General features: G+C 41.9%; 1 long non-coding RNA gene across 1 annotated transcript; it reads right to left on the bottom strand.

The window, feature by feature from the left end:
* Positions 1-1,245: 1,245 nt before the first annotated feature.
* Positions 1,246-17,595, bottom strand: LOC139362514 (uncharacterized). The gene is made up of 3 exons (XR_011621620.1): positions 17,480-17,595; positions 14,425-14,527; positions 1,246-1,566 (listed from the first exon to the last, which is right to left on the bottom strand). It is a non-coding gene; the product is annotated as an uncharacterized lncRNA (long non-coding RNA).
* Positions 17,596-19,780: the final 2,185 nt, after the last annotated feature.

The following is a 19,780-nucleotide window of genomic DNA, read 5'->3' as shown; positions in this document are numbered from 1 at the left end:
AAACGTCTGATTGGTTGCAAAAAAAAAAAGCAACCAATCAGAGGTACTTTCAATTTCCCAAGGTTTGCAAAGGGAGTAGCCTCTGATACTTTTGTTACTTAGACATGGAAAGTTAGGATTTTCCTTTCAATTTAGTTCTATGGAGTCAGTGTGAGATGGCCTTAGGTTCCCTGCCTCCAGACCCTATTCTCCTGCCTCAATGACACACCCCTGCTCACTTTGCAGTTAGGCAGATCATGCGATTAGTGCTGGCCAATGTGCTGTGAACAGAGTGTCATATCAGGAATGACACTCCTGATATGTCACTGGGGTGAGAAGCTCCAACCCTCTCTTCTCTTGTCATGGTGATCATGGAAGCCTGTGTTGAGAGAGCCACAGAGCAAAGTATCTGGGACCACTGAGTCACCATATGGAGGAGAGCTACCTGGAGCATTCGGGGTGGACTTCGTATGAGTGAGAGGTAAATGTTTGCTGTTAAGCCCCTGAGTCACTTATGCTGTTACTGCAGCATCTTCCAGCTTATCCTAATGGTCCAGTGTGTGCTTTTAGTTGGCTATATCTACTGTCAATTCTAACAATGATCTAGAATCACACTAAATCACAGATGTTGAAAGCTCAGCCGTCGTCTCACAGCATTCTGAAGGAATAACCAAAATATCTATTGCCATCATTTATAACTATTCAGACAACGTACAGGGGAAGACATGAATTCCCATTTGACTTAGTGGCATCTCTGTTGATGGAAATAAAAGAAAATGCTGATTTTAGCAAATCTGAGGAATAAACAACCTCATTTCATTGTGCCATAAATTAAACATTTTGTGGCCAGGCATGGAGTGGCTCACGCCTGTAATCCCAGTGCTTTGGGAGGCCGAGGCAGGCAGATCACTTGAGGTCAGAAGTTTGAGACCAGCCTGGCCAACATGGTGAAACCCCGTCTCTACTAAAATTACAAAAATTAGCGAGGTTGGTGGTGCACACCTGTACCCGGGAGGCACCACTGCACTGCAGCCTGGGTGACAGAGCACAATTCTATCTCAAAAAAGAAAGAAAAGAACAAAACAAATGAAAAAAAAAGAAACATTTTGTTTTGTTTAGCAATAGACTAATGAAATAAGATTTTAAAAGACTATAAGTCTTAAGTGAAAGCATGCGGTAACTTTTGAATCATTCCGCCCCCTTCTGTTTCTTCCACCTTCTCAGTGTATAGTGTGTTACAAGGGTCTTCTATCCCCAACTCAAGAAGGTGGGACTGCAAATCAGTCGGGGTGTATTGGCTGCAAGTAGAAAAACTCCACAACCCAAAGTAGTTTGAAAAATAAAACGGAATTATCTCACATTACTTAAAGTCTGGAGGGCCTGTGAGGCTCAAAGTTGGCTCATCTTGGATTATCTTCCAGGTTGATAGTGACATGGTGCAGCAGTTCCACATGTCACATCCAGATGGAATAATGTCCAGAAGAAGACAGGCTGTCTCATCTTCGGTTTCTCACTTAAGAAAAGGAAGTCTTTCTCAGAAGTACTTGTCATGGCCAGAAAGGGTCACCGGCCCAATCTCAAAGTGATCTGTGATGAGAAAGATTAAATGGCTGTGATTGGTTCAGAACCATTAGTACAGGTGTAAGATGATGAGCATTTGGGTGGCATGGATGCTGGGCAGTCTATCCTGGACTTTATTCCTATTTCCATTGTCCATAGTCAAGCTCCTCACACCTTTATTCCTAGATTTTGTAAAAACTCATCTGCCTGCTCTGGTTCTTGCTGTCTTTCTCCAGTCTACTGTGTAAACCTTTCTAGACAAAGGTTCTTAAAACCCTCTTCTCATGTTGTCACATCCCTATTCAATTATCTTAAATATGTCCCTTTTTTTCCTCTTTTTGAGATGGAGTCTCACTTCATCGCCCAGACTGGAGTGCAGTGGCATTATCTCTGTTCATTACAACCTCCGCCTCCTGGGTTCAAGTGATTCTTGTGCCAGCCTCCCAGGTAGCTGGGATTACAGGTGCCTGCCACCATGCCCAGCTAATTTTTGTATTTTTAGTACAGACAGGGTTTTGCCATGTTGGTCAGGCTGGTCTCAAACTCCTGGCCTCAAGTGATCCCCCAACCTCGGCCTCCCAAAGTGCTGGGATTACAGGCATGAGCCACTGTGCCTGAACTTAAATATGTCCCTCTTAACTTTGACTTTAGGTTCTGCATGTTTTTCTAGATGCAGTTTTTTCACATTGACCTGATCCTTCACCGATATGCAACCCACACTCTATAGATGGCTCGCCTCACTGCCTCCCTCACTCAACACATTAATTCCTGTTGTTTGTCTCATCTTGTGTCTCTTACTCCATCTTCTTTGCAGGTCAAACCCTTCCCTTTATTAGACATTCACCTAAAACTCACTTTCCCCTCCTCCTCCTCCTCCTCCTTCTCCTCCTTCTTCTTCTTCCTTCTTTTTGAGACAGGGTCTCACTCTGTTGCCCACGCTGGAGTGGAGTGGCATGATCTCAGCTCACTGCAGCCTCAACCTCCCAGGCTCAAGCCATCCTCCCACCTCAGCCTCCCAAGTAGCTGGGACTACAGGCACACACTACCACGCCCAGCTAACTTTCACTTTTTGTAGAGATGGTGTCTCACTATCTGGTCTCGAACTCCTGGATTCAAGTGATCCTCCTGCCTTGGCCTCCCAAAGTACTGGGATTACAGGTGTGAACCACCACATATGGCCATACTTTCTTCATGAAGGCTTTCTATTTCCAGCCAACACTTATCTCTCTCCTCACTGAATTCTTATTTCCTGTCTAGCCAATACCATCACTGAACCTTATCAGTGTCAAGCTGCTCTCCCCAAATAAATGGGATATGTCTTGATAGCGGAGAGTATGAATTATGCTTCATTTCCATCCCATACCAGTCTTTTTCTCCATACCATTCTTACACAATATTTGGCATACCCTAATGATTGACCAATCAGCAAACAATGACCGAGTCCCATACCTCCTGTTCTCGCTGTGACTTCAGCACAGATGAAGTCAAACAGATGGAATCAAATGCTGATCATATTAACAAAAAAACTTGTATTAGTTGTGCACATTTTGATACTCATAAGAGACAGAGAAAAGTTCCCTATGAGTAAGTTCAGCTCAGAAACAGGACTCAGAGTTGAATTTGGTATCTGAATGTTCCTATCCCATTTCTAATAACTAAGATCTGTACACCTGTTTAGAAGGCCATGCTTTGGGGATTTCACTCTAAAATAAATGCAGATGGTTGATAAGCATTTTGTTGAGCCTCTTAAACAACAGAGTTCCAGTCACGCATATGTTCTTATGAAGGTACTGTCCTTTGTGTAGAAGAAAGACTTGACCCTCAATTGTTTTTGTTTTTTAAATGGGCAAATGTTCGTGGAGACATTCATGTCCACATGTCTGTTTCCCTTGTGTTCGGTAATATGCATTTGCTGGCTAGCCAGTCTGAACTAGAAGCACCATTGCCTGGAGAGAAGGAAGGTAGCCCCTAGAGGAATCAGATTGCTATCCTGTGCTTTGTGCATGAACCACTATAGGACCCTTGGATATTGGACTGCTTCTGTTGTGCATGACCATGTGATGGGAATTAACACATAATTCTGTGTCCCAGCTTTATTGCTGAGGTCCATAATGAGCCAGTATAATTAAGCACCATTCGCCTGGTTAGTTAGTTCAGGTGTCTAAATCTGTCACAATAAAGTATGTGATGTTAAACATGTTTGGATTAGAACCTTCTGGAGCCAATGCCAATGCAGACAGCTATATTAATCACATGGGAGGTTATCTTATTTGAGATTTTCTATGCACCTCTGAGTTACAGTGTTTCATCCATCAAGGGCTTGCTGAAGACATCTGTAAACTTTGATTTATTGCACTGTTTCTGGTAGGGAATTAAATAGCATTATACTCAAATATATTGGCTTAATTGACAGGTAGAGATTTAATCCTGTTAATTATGTAGCCTGCTTGAAAGCTTCTATTAACCCCTTGCTGAATTGGCAGGATTCAGAAGAGGTATCTCAGCATCTATTTTGAGCTCAGGTAAATCCATCATTGTCCTTCTTCAACAAGTTTATTCTCACTAGCACCAAATCATGAGTGAACATGAATACCCACGAGACAAGTGTGTCATCTAGAACTGTCTCCTCTCTGACTCCATACAGCCTACCTCCTGGGCAAATGGTGTCAGAAGGTTTACAGTTAGGGTATCTCCTGGTTTGGGACTTTTTATGTGAGCATTTAATGTGCTAACAGGTGTGAAAGTTGTTCATTCATTTACTGGTTCAACACACTTTTATTGAGCACTTACTATGTTCAGGAACTTTTCTGGGCTAGAAAAAACAAAAATATATGTGCGGTTGAGACCCTCAGGGAACTTACATCATATAGGATACTCATTGATGACAATAATCTATGCTGTTATAGTAATGCATGTTAATAGGTTACCCATACCGGAAAACACAGGTGCAGTTAAGCTTTATCTTTCTAGAAAGAGTACAAGGGACTGTGACACAAGTTGTGTGTTTGTACCTCCAAACTGCATGTTGAAATTGGATCCACAGTGTTGGAGGTGGGACCTAATGGAAGGTATTTGGGTCGTGGGGGTGGATCACTTGTAAATGGTTTGGCACTGTGCTAGCTGTAATGGATGAGTTCTTGTTCTGTTAGTTCTCAGGAGATCTGCCTGCATCCCCTCCCCTCTCTCTTCCTTCCTTCCTTACCACGTGATGCCTGCTCCCCTTGCCCTCCCACCATGAATGGAAGCTTCCTGAAGCCCTTACTAGGAGCAGATGCTGGTACCTGCTTCTTATACAGTCTGCAGAACCAGGAGCCAAATAATCCTCTTTTCTTTATAAATCGCTCAGGCCTTCCTTTATAACGACACAAACAGACTAAGACAGGCGCTAATGTAGAAATTTCAAACATGGCGGCAAAAAAGTGTGGGAAACATTTGAGGGAGGCAGATTCTCTCGGAGCTCTTCAACTCGCCCCTCACAAAGCAGTCACAGTCTCCGTGAACATGGCGGGACTCACCCCTGGTACCCCGCCGCCCACTCCGCCATCTGATAGTTTTCCCTGTTCCTCAGGTCAACAGATGTCCTCTCTGTTCCTGGTCACTGTGCTAGGTGTGGAGGACACAGAGAAAGGGAAGACCACTCTGCCTTCTTGGAGCTCACAAGCCGGTAGAAAATTTCTAAGCAGAAATGCAAAATGATTAGGGTTTTAAAACTCAGTCCATCTGATGATCAGTCTGGTTGCACAGTGAAGGACTTACTGGTGTGTGTCTCACTTGAATCACTTTTAAATAAATTTTAAAATCCACTTTTTCCACACTCTAAGAATACTTTGTAGGCTGAGGTCCTGAAAGTCATGTCATTAAAATTTTTATTTTGTTGTGATTTCACATTTACAAAAAAAGTTACAAGATATACAAACAACATCTATATAACCTTTTCTGAGATTCACCGATTGTTAACATAATTGTTGATATTTTGTCTCATTTACTCATCTATCAATCATCTATGTACACACACACTTATTCATTGAACCATCTGATAGTAGTTTGCAGCCATCATGCCTTTATTCCTATTCACAAATATTCCCATGTCTATTTCCTAAAAACAAGAACTTTCTCCTCTGTAATAGCAATAAACATCAAAATCAGGAAATGTAATAATGTATCCAATACTATAATTTAACCCAATTTTGCTAATTATGCTAATAATTAATCATGATATTTTAAAAAACTGACCTAAGAATCATATCTGATTCTATGCACAAAGCTTTCAACTATAAATCATCATTGCAGCAGAAATTAATCTTTACACAGGCACACCTCATTTCCTTGTGCCTTGTTTTATTGGGTTCCACAGATACTGCATTGTTTATACATTGAAGGTTTCTGCTTATGCTGTGTCAGGCAAATCCGTCAGCTCCAGTTTCCCAGCAACATGTGCTCACTTTGGGTCTCTGTATAACATTTTAATAATTCTCAAAATGTTGCAAACTTTTCCCATTATTATTAGATCTATGAGGGTGATTTGTGATGCGTGATCTTTGGTGTCCCTATGGTAATTGTTTTAGGGTGCCATGAACTGTGCACACATAAGCACAACAAACTTAACTGATAAATGTGTGTGTTCTGACTGCTCCAACTAACTGGCTGTTCCCTGACTCTCTCTCTCTCTCCTCAGGCCTTCCTATTCCCTGAGACACAACAATATTGAAAGGAGGCCATTTAATAACCCAACAATAGTTTCTAAGTGCTCAAGTGAAAGGAAGATCGCACATCTCTCACTTTAAGTCGAACGTGAGGAATTATTAAGCTTAGTGAGGAAGGCATGTCGAAAGCCAAGACAGGCTAAAAGCTAGGCCTCTTGGCCAGGTGACGTGGCTCACACCTGTAATCCCAGCACTTTGGGAGGCCGAGGTGGGTGGATCAGGAGGTCAGGAGACAAGACCATCCTGGCCAATATGGCAAAACCCTGTCTCCACTAAAAATACAAAAATTAGCTGGGCGTGGTGGCGGGCACCTGTAATCCTAGCTACTCAGGAGGCTGAGGCAGGAGAATCACTTGAACCAGGGAGTCGGAGGTTGCAGTGAGCTGAGATTGTGCCACTGCACTCCAGCCAGGTGACAGAGCAAGACTCCATCTCACACACACACACACACACACACACACACACACACACAAAGCTAGGCCTCTTGTGCCAAATAGCTAGCCATATTATGAATGCAAAGGAAAAATTATTGAGGAAATTATAAGTGCTACTCCAGTAAACACACAAATGGTAAGAAAGTGAAACAGCCTTATTGTTGAGATGGAGAAAGTTTGAGTGGTCTGCATAGACAATCAAACCAGCCACAACATTTCTTTAAGCCAAAACCGAATCCAGAGCAAGGCCCTAACTCTTTTCAATTCTATGAAGGCTGATAGAGGTGAGGAAGCTGCAGGAAAAAATTTTCAGGATAGCAGAGGTTGGTTCATGAGGTTTGAGAAAAGAAGCCATCTCCATAACATAAAAGTGCAAGGTGAAACAGCAAGTGCTGACCTAGAAGCTACAGCAAGTGATCCAGGAGATCTAGCTAAGATCATTAATGGAGGTGACTACACTAAACAACAGAGTTTCAGTGCAGGTGTAACAGCCTTCTTTTGGAAGAAGACATCATCTAGGACTTTCATGGCTAGACAGAAGGAGTCAATCCCTACCTTCAGACTTACGAAAAAAACAGGCTGACTCTTTTGTCGAGCACTAATTCAGGTGCTGACTTCAGTTGAAGTTGAAGCCAGTGCTCATTGACCATTCTGAAAATCCTAGGGCCCTTAAGAATTATGCTGAATCTACTCTGCCTGTGCTCTGTAAGTGAAGCAACAAGGCCTGGATGACATCATGTATGTTTATAGCATGGTTTACTGAATATTTTAAGCCCACTGTTGAGACTTACCGCTCAGAAAAAAAAAAAAAAAAGACTCTTTTCAGATATTACTGCTCATTGACAATGCAGCCAGTCACCCGAGAGCTCTGATGAAAATGCAGGAGATTAATGTTGTTTTCATGCCTGCTAACACAACAGGCATTCTGCAGCCTGTGGATCGAGGAGTCATTTTGACGTTCAAATTTTATTCCTTAAGAAACACATTTCATAAGGCTATAGTTGGCATAGATAGTATTTCTCTAATGGATCTGGGCAAAGTAAATTAAAAACCTTCTGGAAAGGGTTCACCATTCTAGCTACCATTAAGAGGACTTGTAATTCACAGGAGGAGGTCAAAAATATCGACATAAACAAGACTTTGCAAGAATTTGATTCCAACTTCGAGAGATTCAAGACTTCAATGAAGAAGTCACTGCAGATGTAGTGGAAATAACAAATGAACTAGAATTAGAAGTGGAGCCTAAAAACGTGATTGAAATGCTGCACTCCCATAATAAAATTTGAATAGACAAGGAGTTGCTTCTTATGAATGAGCAATGAAAGTAATTTCTTGAGATGGAATCTACTCCTGGTGAAGTATTATGTTGGTCCAAAAGTAATTGCGGTTTTTGCCGCAATTACTTTTTTGCCGCAATTACTTTTATGGCAAAAACCGCAATTACTTTTGCACCAACCTAATGGAGCCATTATGAGCACTGTTGAAATGACAACAAAGGATTTAGAATATTCATAAGCGTAATTGATCAAACAATGGCAGGGTTTGAGAAGACTGACTTCAATTCTGAAAGTTCTACTATTGGTAAAATGCTAGAGAGAAATCTTTCATGACAGAAAGAGCCAATCAATGCAGCAAACTTCATCGTTGGCTTGTTTTAAGAAATTGCCACAAACATCCCAATTTTCAGCAACCACCACCTTTTTCAGTCAGCAGCCATCGACATCTAGGTAGGACCTTCCAGAGTAAAACGATTATGACTCACAGAAGGCTCAGATGATTCTTGACATGTTTTGGCAATAAAATATTTTGATTAACTTATGTACAGTTTTTAGATATAATGTTATCGTGCGCTTAATGGACTATAGTATAGTGCAAACATAACATTTATATGCACACACAGGGAAGCCAAACAATTTGTGTGACTTGCTTTATTGTGATATTTGCTTTCTTATCATAGTCTGGAACTGAACCTGCAAAATCTCCAACGTATGCCTGTAGCAATAAACTTTTTTAGATTATCCATAAAAATAGAAGTACAGAATTTAAAAATTCTTATAGAACTTATGGATTCCTGAATTCACATTCGAGACAAATTGTTGGAAACCAAGGTCAAGACAGGAGGAGCTCTGCTCATCATGCACGTGTGGATCGTCTTTTACTGTTCACATTAGTCAGAGAATCAGAGTGTCAAGCAATGGTGAAACCAAAGCTCCCATCTCTGTTCAGCAACATTAAATACAAAATTCCTGAAAAAGCTAGGAATTAGGGTAGGAGTTATGCACATTAACTCACAAGCACAACATAGAGCTGAAAAGGAAATCTTTGACCAGCACCCAATTGGTTAAAAGGCTAAGGCCAAGGATACTGTCATGCCCTGTCTTTTAGCAGGCACCAATAATAAATAGAAAGAAAGAGAGATAACAGGAGGAGAAAGAGGGACATAATGTCCATGACTTGGTGGGAGAGCAGCTCTCTGAAATTAGAGGAAAATTTTGGAGGGTAATTTGACATTGTTGATAGAATGTAAGAAGACAAGGCCTCTATTACGAAACAGGGTAAAATAATGAGAGAAGAAACTGAGATGTAAAGGCAACAGATGAGATGAGAATGGAGACAGTGGAGATAAGGAGGGTTTGCATGGAAACTGAAAGACAGAGAGATTTTCTAAAGACTGTGGTGGAAGGATCTCTTGAGCCCAGGAAGTTGAGGCTGCAGTGAGCCTTGATCACACATTTGCATTCCAGCTTGGCTGACTGAGTGAGATTTTGTCTAAAAACAACAAAAAAAGTATTTTGGAGGCAGTAAAGGATAGCGAAGTTGTGAAAAATAGGCTCAGTGATGTGACACATCTTTACTAAATATGAAAGGCATATTCGTTTCAGACACAATCCAGAGAAACTGATAGAAACACAATCATTGAGACTCTCAATGATGAAGTTGGCAACAGAAATAAGGGCAAAGAGAATGTTAATGAATAGACCTACTTCGAAGTTGACCACTGTAAACAGAGTTCTGAGCAAGCATGCATGGAGCATTACCAAAGCTGATCATAAATACTGGCCCAATGATAACCTTCATCCATTCAAATGAGAGGAAATTATTCTGAGAACTGAAAAAAAAAAAATGCAGAAGTTTAAAGGCACATCGGTTTACCAACTGAAACTTAGTTTCTTAATCTGTAAAAGGTGAATATTTACTAATAGCTGCTGTCTATGGGGGCTGTCAGAAGTAAATGAGTATTTACAGAGCTTATCATAGTGATTGGCACATAGTAAGCAGTCAATACATTTTAGCTACTGGTATTATTATTGTCAGTATTATTTTTTGGTCATGTTCTCTATCCTTCAAATAATAAAAGTTCAACAACAATAAAACTCTCTCAAATAATAAAACTTCCAATTGATTAAGATAAACTTCAGGCTGGGCACAGTGGCTCATGCCTGCAATCCCAGCACTTTGGGAGGCCGAGGCAGGTGGATCACCTGACATCAGGGGTTCGAGGCCAGGTTGGCCAATATGGTAAAACCGCGTGTCTACTAAAAATACAAAAATTAGCTGGGCATAGTGGTGGGTACCGAGTCTCAGCTACTCGAGAGGCTGAGGCACAAGAATCGCTTGAATCTGGGAAGCAGAGGTTACAGTGAGCCGACATCGCGCCACTGCACTCCAGCCTGGGTGATAGAGTGAGACTCTGTCTAAAAAACAAAACAAAAAAATTACAAAAGTTCTCAAACTACCATTAAATCAAACAGAATATAACAACTATAATTATAAAACAAGGAGGAAGTAAAACAAATCACTACATATGAAGTCTAACGGAAGGCAGCCAAAGCTCTGCTAATGGGCAAACTCACAGACTTCAACAGTTTTCTTATTTTGGAAGAGGAAAATAGTAAGAATAAAACAAATCTAAAAAAAAAAAAAAGAAGAAGAAACAAAATGGCAGGAGTAAAAGCAGAAATCGCTTAAAATTAAAGCAAGCAGAAAAATTGCATAATTTGGGAGGTAAAACAGTAAAATAGACTCACTACTTATAAATTTAAGTTTTAAAAATGTGGAGGCATAGGCTGTGTATAACAAAACTGAATGCTGCAAAGATGTCAGTTCTTCTCAACTTAGTTTATTCAGTTTTCAAAATGCAATCAATATTCTGATGAGACCGGGCTTTTTTTTTGTTTTTTTGGTTTTTTTTTTGGAACCTGGCAATATGATTATAAGGTTTATCTGGAGAATAGGTGAGAATAGCTAAGAAGATGTTGAAAACATTCTCATCATATTAAATTCATCTGAATAGTCTAGATTCAGAAGAAAAGTTATTTTGAGAGCAAACTGACATCAAAATAAAAAGAACCGTAGTCAACCGGACACCTATTGAAATACTGATTGCCATTAGTCTGGAATTCACACCTGCCCCTCCCCAGCTCTAAACGTTTTTGCCTCTTTGGTGCACAGACCTTTAAATCAAATAATAGAAGTACAGGTTGAGAATAAATTCCTTCTGTGGCCTCCAATATGAGCCCAGAAAACCAATGAAAACAAAAATATCTTTGAATATTATGTAAGTATTAATAACATGGTGTGTATTTACTGAGTTTTGATATTTATTTCAAAAATATCTCTTTTAATCATAAAAGAAATTTGGCATGCATTAACCATTACAAATCCTTTTTATTATTTCAATCCATAGGTTTGTCTAAGTTTTAGTTTTGGAAGTTTGGGAAGGTCATGTTCAAATTTTATCTTTGTTGGTCAAGGACAAATACCACTATCATTTGCAAACAGCTTTCTAAAGTAACTGCTAGAATGATTCTAAGTGTGAGTTTGTGTTATGCTTTGAGTCTAAAAATAAATCTAGTTCCTCTATCTGAATTCTGAAGAAAGGAATGGGAGTTTCGATGATGGAGAGATTGCTGACTGGGGCTGATTAGAGCCAGGACACCTGAGACTAGCAGGGTAAAGACGGAACAGAGTGCATAAGCGCTGTCTCTCCACCGAAACAAATTATTACGTAGAAGGATGGGCAGTCTAATATTATAAGAGGAGTAGTACAGGAATCAAATATTGGTGTTAGTACTGATTCCAAATACTCAGTCCCATAACCACGTCTTGGATGAAGAGAATGAGCTGACTTCTCAGCAAGACCTCAACAAGCTGACTCTTCAACAAGATCATGAACTAAGTCTCACCCCCCACCACTTACCAGCAGGATAATGCTAGACAAGTTTCTTAAACACTCCATTTCCCAATTTTCTCATTTCAATATTAGAGATTACAAAGACCTAAACAAATGGCGGCCAGTATTATTTGGTATAAGAGAGTGTTGTCACTGTAAATCCAAGGTTTTCATCACAGGGTAGTAGAAAATGAAATAGGAAGTGGGTAACTGTGTAGGTAAAAATGAATACTAACAATTGAAGTATTTGGGTAGAGATGTTTTTACCATGTGTGAGAAAAAGAGAAATAATATACGAATAAAATGATATAAAATTACAGGATACACAGTGCATTAGGCTGTTCTCTTATTGCTATAAATAAATACCTGAGACTGGATAATTTATAGTCTCCCATTGTTATAAAGAAATGCCTGAGACTGGGTAATTTAAGAGAAAAGAGGTTTAACTGGCTCACAGTTCTGCAGGTTGTACAGGGAGCATGATGCTGGCATCTGCTCGGCTTCTGGCGGGCGCCTCAGGAAGTATACAATCATAGCAGAAGGTGAAAGGGGAGCTGCATGTCACGTGGTGCAAGCCGGAGCAAGGTGGGGAGGAAGTGCCACACTTTGAAACAACCAAATCTTGTGAGAACTCCTCACTATCACGAGAACAGCACCAAGGGGAATGGTGCTAAACCATTCATTAGAAATCTACCCCCATGATCCAATCACTTCCCACAGGCCCCACCTCCAACATTGGGGGTTACAATTCAACATGAGATTGGGTGGGGACCACAGATCCAAACTATATCACATAGCATGAGGGAAAGCTACAGACATTGGTACTGGTTTAAAGTACTGAGGAACCCACAGACGAGAGAATCCACAGAAGTTTGGTGTGGAGAAGAGACGGCAGGTGGAGTGGATGGTCCAGAAAAAGACATTCCGCTTTGAGAGAAAGAAAAGATGTTGAGGTCAAAACATGCAGCCTTTGAGAAGCTAATGAGAAGCTCATTTCTGTGTGCTAGGGAGGAAGCAGCAGTTATGGGGCTGAGGGGGCAGAGGGCGTGAGGTCAGAGGACCTTCTGCGTCTGGCTGCCTCTGACTGGAGGTAATGCTTAAACAACCTGGAGTCCTGGGAGAGAAAAAGCAACCTAGAGTCCCAAAAGCATCTCTATGGAAGCTGCTGGTCCCCATGAACTCAGGTATAAGAATTATCACCATTAGCACAAACTTCCCTTTTCTCTTTATGCTTATTCCCATGCAGATCACTAGGTACAACAAATAAGTATTGACATCAAGTAAAACTTTCAACAGTGCTGAATCTCACTCTGTTTCAGTATACCTCTTAACTGCCCCCAATTTGTGGCTCATCTATTTACAACTGAAGGAGATTGGAAGGATATTGATGACAATACAATGAGTGTGGAGTAGATGGGAGAATGGGCTCTAGCTCACACATCATAAAAATGATTAAACTATGTAGCAAGCTATAAAGCCACTGGCTCACTCTGAGATTTATAGGAACAGGTCTTTTAACTTTACAAATTTGTATTCTAGCATGAGTTATCCGAAGGCACTGAGATCTTAGCCTATGTGTATTCACTGAGCTGCCTGGGAGGCCCGGAATATCTGAAAAAGGCCCAGGGGTTAAAGAGGCTGTTATGGAAAGGTGGGAGTATCTTTTCCAGAGACAGAGCAGTCTCTGCCCTTTCTTGGATCAGCAAAACACACCTGTGTAACATTGTCCCCATATCTGTGACCCCCAGAGAGCACATGGAAGGGAAGACAGGAGAGCACTAGAGAAGAGAAGGGAGGGCCAGGTTAGCCAAGCTGCCTTTCCTGCACACTTTGAAGTTATTATTAAATAATCTTGAGCAAGACAAGTCACACTGCCATGTGCTATGGAAGACAAACTGACAATGCATCTTTCATTGTATGGAAAGGTTTTCCATACAATGAAAATTTCTTTCCCAGTTAGCATAGAAATCTGATGCACAGCCCCCTGTTAGGTCACCCAGTTATCACCTACTCAGACTGTAGGGTAGTTAATCTTTTTCATACTCAAATTCCTTTCAGAGCATTCAAGGTGCCCCAGAGGTGAGGGTGTCTCATATGAATTCTATGCATTAGTTCTCTTGGCTATACAGTGGCATCTGTAGTCTTCCTTTTCCTGTTCATTGGTTGATGCCAGATTAAGCCAACTCCAAAAGCATCATCTAGGCATGGACCCTTCACCTAGGTCACCAGCTGATGTCTGATTTGAAGGCCTAGATATCTGAGCCAGGAGTCATTATGTGCACTTCTGAAGCCTCTGGCACTATCACCCACCATTGCAAAGCTGCTGGGACCAATGTGATGGGTGCCTGTGTTCTCAGAGCCCTGTGGAGACAGCAATGAAAAAGCTCTCTGAGATTTGACTTGCTCTTTTATTGCAGAACTCAGCCATGAGCACCTGGGGTCTGGACCAGGAGATGGTCTGTGTGACAGATGCCTTATTCTACTCAGCTGCAAATTCCAGGCACAATGAGATGAAAAAAAAAATTGCTATACCCTTAGTAGCTGGCATAAAAATTTATCTTAGGAAGAAACTTGCCTTTTGGAGGAACATGCCTTGATAAGCTCACTTGTGTAGTCAATTCCTTTGAAGCATAGCTGTTCTCTGGTGCCAAGGTTTCTAAGACATAGTCAAAGCTATTCTGTATGAGAAGAAAAGAGAATGAACTTTATTTATTTATGTTTTTATTTTATCTTGGGGAAGGAAAAGGGAGAGTAGAAGGGAACAATAAGCTAACAAGGTAGTGGGAGCTCATGTGTTGCCCAGTGTGATTCATCTTCACTAATATCATTAAAAACCATTTTTGGTTTGATTTGATTTCTTATGGAAACCATTGAATGGGGTTGAATTTGTGTAGAAGCTGACTATGGGCAAAACAGAGGCCACAGACATAGATAAAGAAGAGAAGACAGAGAGCCTAATTGCCATCAGTACCTTGGGACTAAGTCTCTTGTCTTTGAATCAGACCTGTACAGCCTACTAGGTCCTCACTTATGCAAACTGATGCCAAGGGGATGTGCCCCATCAGGACCCAGGATGAGCTCAGACAAGTCTGCAGCCCGTGGTGGACGCTGCTTAGGAAGTACAGAATTGTTCAGCAATTCCTAGGAATGGAAGCAAAACTGACCCCAACCACCATTTCCTCTGATATTTGAAATATCATTCCTTTCCTCTTTAAAGAGGGGCCTCACCAGGATTGGAAGAACCTCGGCATGTGGCCAGCTGCCAGTAACCAAACCTGTGTAGTTTCCAGTGGAACTCCACTTCTGTCCCAGCGTTCTCTTCCATTTCATTCCATTCTGTGCCATTCTATGCCATTTTCTTCCCTGCCACTGCATTCTACCACATTCCACGCCACTGCAACTCATTCCACATGCAATCACTGGGCACCTACTCTGTCCCTAAAATACTTCGCCTGGCCCCGAGCATGCAGAGATCAACAGCACACAGTTAATGGCAAAAGATTGTTAATTTCTCTGGGCTGCTGGTAGACTGAGTTCCAAGGGAACTGTAAATTAAAACAACAGTGAGATACCACCACACACCTATTAGAATGGGTAAAATCCAGAACACTGACACCACCAAATGCTGGCAAATATATGAGGCATCAGGAACTCTCATGCATTGCTGGTGGGAATGCAAAATGGTACAGCCACTTTGGAAGGCAGTTTGACAGTTTCTTACAAAACTGTCCATATTCTTACCATATAATCTACCAAACATGCTCCTTGGTGTTTACCTAAATGAGTTTAAAACTCATGTCTACACAAAAACCTATAAATGAATGTTTATAACTACCAAAAATTAGAAGAAACCGTGATATCCTTCAATAAATGAATGGATAAAGAAACTGTGGTGCATCTATACAATGGAATATTATTTAGCAATAAAACAATTGAGCTACGAAGCCACAAAAGGACACGGAGGAACCTTAAATGCTTACTGCTAAATGAAAAATGCCAATTTGAAAAGGCTACGTGTATGATTCCAACTATGTGACATTCTGGAAAAGGCGAAACTATAGCAATAATAAAAAGGTCAGTGGTTGCAAAGGATTGAGGAGGAGGAAGGAAGGATGGAAGGGCAGAGAGCCCAAGGATTATTAGGGCAGTAAATAATATTGTAATGGCAGATATATGACATTATGCATTTGTCAAAACCCATAGAACTATACAACACAAAGAGTGAACTGGAACGTAAACTGTGGACTTTAGTTAATAATAATGTATCAGGCTGCGCATGGTGGCTCACGCCTGTAATCCCAGCACTTTGGGAGGCTGAGGTGGATGGATCACCTGAGGTTAGGAGTTCAAGACCAGACTGACCAACATGGTGAAACCCCATCTCCACTAAAAATACAAAAATCATCTGGGCATGGTGGCGGGTGCCTGTAATCCTAGCTACTTGGGAGGCTGAGGCAAGAGAATTACTTGAACCCAGAAGGTGGAGGTTGCAGTGAGCTGACGTCAAGCCACTGCACTCCAGCCTGGGCAACAGAGCAAGACTCAATCTCAAAAAAATAAAAATGTGTCAATATTGGTTCATCAATTCCAACAATGTACCACATAAATGCAAGATGTTAATGATAGGGAAACTGTATGTGTGTTGGACCATGGGCTATATGGGAACTCTGTACTTTCTGCCAATTTTTCCGTAAACCTAAAGTTGTTCTAAAAAATAAAGTCTATTGCTTTAAAAAATGTGTAGTATGTCAGGTGGTAATGTGTGCTGTGAAGAAAAATAAAGCAGCATAACACTATGGAAAGTAATGGTGTGGTGTGTGTGTGCATGAACGCACATGAACATTTTACTCTTTAGGAGATTAGGGAGATCTTACTGATGAGCTGATATTTGAGAAGAGTTTTAAAAGAAGTGACAGAGCAAGTCCAATGAACATGTGGTGAAAAAAATTCCCAGGCCAAGAAAGGCAAGTGCAAGCGTCCTGTGTTTGGCATGTGTTTAAAGAGACAGTGAGGGGCGGGGGGCGGGAGGGTAAGTCGTGGAGCACCTTGTAGGTCACCAGGAAGACTTGAAATTTTCCCCCAGTGAGATAGAGAGCCCCTGGGAGATCACGGGAGCCCCAGGAGAGGAGTTACACCATCTGAGTTACTGTTTAAAAGATTCATCTCACCATTGTGAGAAGAATAGGCTGTAGTGGGATTAAGAGTGGAACTAGGAGACCTGATCCAAGTCCTCTGGACTTGGTGGGGAAAGCCTTCACAGCTGAGCCCAGAATCAAGATCATGTCTCACTTAACATTCTCATCCATTTGAAAGAAGAGATTGGCTCCCCGTGCAGCTGGGGGAGCTGAAACTCTAGGGAGCACACTGCACTTGCGAGAGGTGCTGGGAGGCAGGGAGTATTTCAGTGAAGCTACTTTGACTACTTTTTCGTTTCCAGGCAAGGGTTTCCCACTTGCCAAGTCTTGTGACTTCCATAGCCATAATCAGCACATAACTATGAGTTTCCAAAGAAAATGTCAAATCTGTGCCCTTGTCGTGATTGAGGTTGATAACGTTGTGTTGTTGTGTTATTGAAGACCTGCCTCAGAATTTTTAATTCAGGAGCTCCTGGGAATGGAAGCAAAACTGACCTCAACTCCCACTTCCTCTGACCTCTGCAATATCATTCCTTCCCTCTTTAAAGAGTGGCCTCTCCAGGACTGGAAAAACCTCAGGACATGGCCAGCTGCCGGTAACCAAATCTGTGTAGTTTCCAATGGGAACTCCACTTCCGTCCCAGTATTCTCTCCCATTCCATTCCATTGTGTGCCATTCCATGCCACTCCCTGCACTGACACTCCATGTTAATAGAATTGGAGACAGACCACAATTACTTTTAATCCTCAGAATTATCCCATTCTTAGGCCCTATTGTTGTCCCTACTTGACAAATGAGGAGCTAGAGACCCAGCAAGGTTACATAATGTCTCAGGGTCACCGGGTAATGAAGTCGTCCAGGACTGCTTGCCCCTGAAGCCTGGGATCTTCCTGAGGCACACTGAAGACAGACTAGCAAGAGAGACCTGAATCTCCCCACGGACCCACTCACCACACAGCCGTGCTGCTCAAGTCCAGAGAGAAACTGTGGGAGGCAAAGATGTTGATGGCAAACGTCTTTATTTCCTTTGGCTATGTGATACCCTCTCTCTAAGTAGGTTTGAAGGAATGGTGGGGTAAATGACGGGAGGAGGATGGTTAGCCGGGAGGATTTAGGGAGCCTGACTGTGAGAGATGCCCAGGAGACGACTTCTTCTTCTTCTTCTTCTTCTTCTTCTTCTTCTTCTTCTTCTTCTTCTTCCTCTTCTTCTTCTCCTCCTCCTCCTCCTCCTGCTCCTCCTTCTCCTCCTTCTCCTCCTTCTCTTCATCCTCCTCCTCCTCCTCTTCATCCCCCTCCTCCTCCTCTTCCTTCTCCTCCTTCTTCTCCTCCTCCTCCTCTTTTTGTTATTTGTTTGTTTGTTTTGTTTTGAGACAGAGTTTTGTTCTTGTTGTCCAGGCTGGAGTGCAATGGCACGATCTTGGCTCACTGCAACCTCTGCCTCTTGGGTTCAAGTGATTCTCCTGCCTCAACCTCCCGAGTAGCTGAAACTACAGGTGTGCGCCACTATGCCCAGCGAATGTTTTTGTATTTTTAGTAGAGACGGGTTTCACCATTTTGGCCAGGATGGTCTTGAACTCCTGACCTTAAGTGGTCCACCTGCCTGGGCCTCCCAAAGTGTTGCGAATACAGGCATGAGCCACCGTGCCCAGCCAAGGTGAACTTCTTTACTTTTCACCTATTCTTTCTAAGTGGTTCCCAAGTGGAGGTGCTGATGGCTAATGAAGAAAAAGAGAAGCTATGTTTCTCTTAAAAGCTTTGGGGATGGAATGCATCTTTCTTCTAGGTGGGAGGTGAAGCCAGGGAAGAAGTGAAGCCAGGTGGGTATTAGACCAGGTAGAGGTCAGTCCAGGTGGAGGTCAGGCCAGGTGGAGGTCAGGCCAGGTGGAGGTGTCAGGCGTGGTGAGGGGCTTCAGGACTCATCGTGGAAGGAGGTCAGGCTGGCCTGGACGCTCAAGTCCCTGCTGTGGTCCCTAGCAGTTGCGGTCCCTAGCAGTCCTGGTCCCCAGCGACTCTCAGCCTTGTCCCAGGCTACTTCTCACCATGACTGAGTAGAAAATCCTTTGGTGACATAAGCTGAATGGATTTACTCAGGGAGGGGCCCCTATTTCAAGGTGTCATAGCCTCAGGGAGATTGGGGAAGATATCAAAGGAACTCCTGCTGACTGATGATTCCGGGGCTGGTAGTATTCATGTCCATAGACCAGATCATTAACCAGTTGAGTTATAAACTCCAAAAGCAACAAAACTGGTTGACTCCAAACTGCATGCTCGTGACAGGGAGAGGGTGGCCAGCTAGGAGATGGTGTTTACTTTGCTGTCCCCAAATCCTGAGGGTCATTTTAATTAACTTTCAAACAGCTTTTGTACTTTTTGGTCTTTGAGTTTGTACTTATGGCTACACACACCCACCCACACATAATCCCATTTTAATGAAATCAGGGGAACATCAAAATCACTATACTGTATCACTCTCATTAAAATGAACATCTCTCGCCATAGCAGAGTAGAAGGGCTGCTTTGTGGCTTATTAATATTTTTAATTATTTAAAGCAAACTTTCCGTACACTGTTGTGTTAGTAAATCAAGGTCAAGTATTTTTTTTTTTTTTTTTTTTTTTACTTTTTATAAACAAGAAGAGAATTTTTAGCAGCTTCCAAAGTAAGCTGCCGAAGAAGCAAAGACTGGGACTGGTTATGAATATGCTATCAGATTCCTGGTAAAATTGGATGTGTTTTTCAAAACACACTGCTAATATCTGGAGTGGAGTTATACATATTTATGGGAGCAAGTGTTGG

The sequence above is a fragment of the Macaca nemestrina genome, chromosome 4 (assembly GCF_043159975.1).
Source record: "Macaca nemestrina isolate mMacNem1 chromosome 4, mMacNem.hap1, whole genome shotgun sequence".
Classification (NCBI taxonomy): Eukaryota; Metazoa; Chordata; class Mammalia; order Primates; family Cercopithecidae; genus Macaca; species Macaca nemestrina.
The sequence above is the reverse complement of the archived record's forward strand: the minus strand, read 5'-3'. Positions and strand labels throughout refer to the sequence as shown.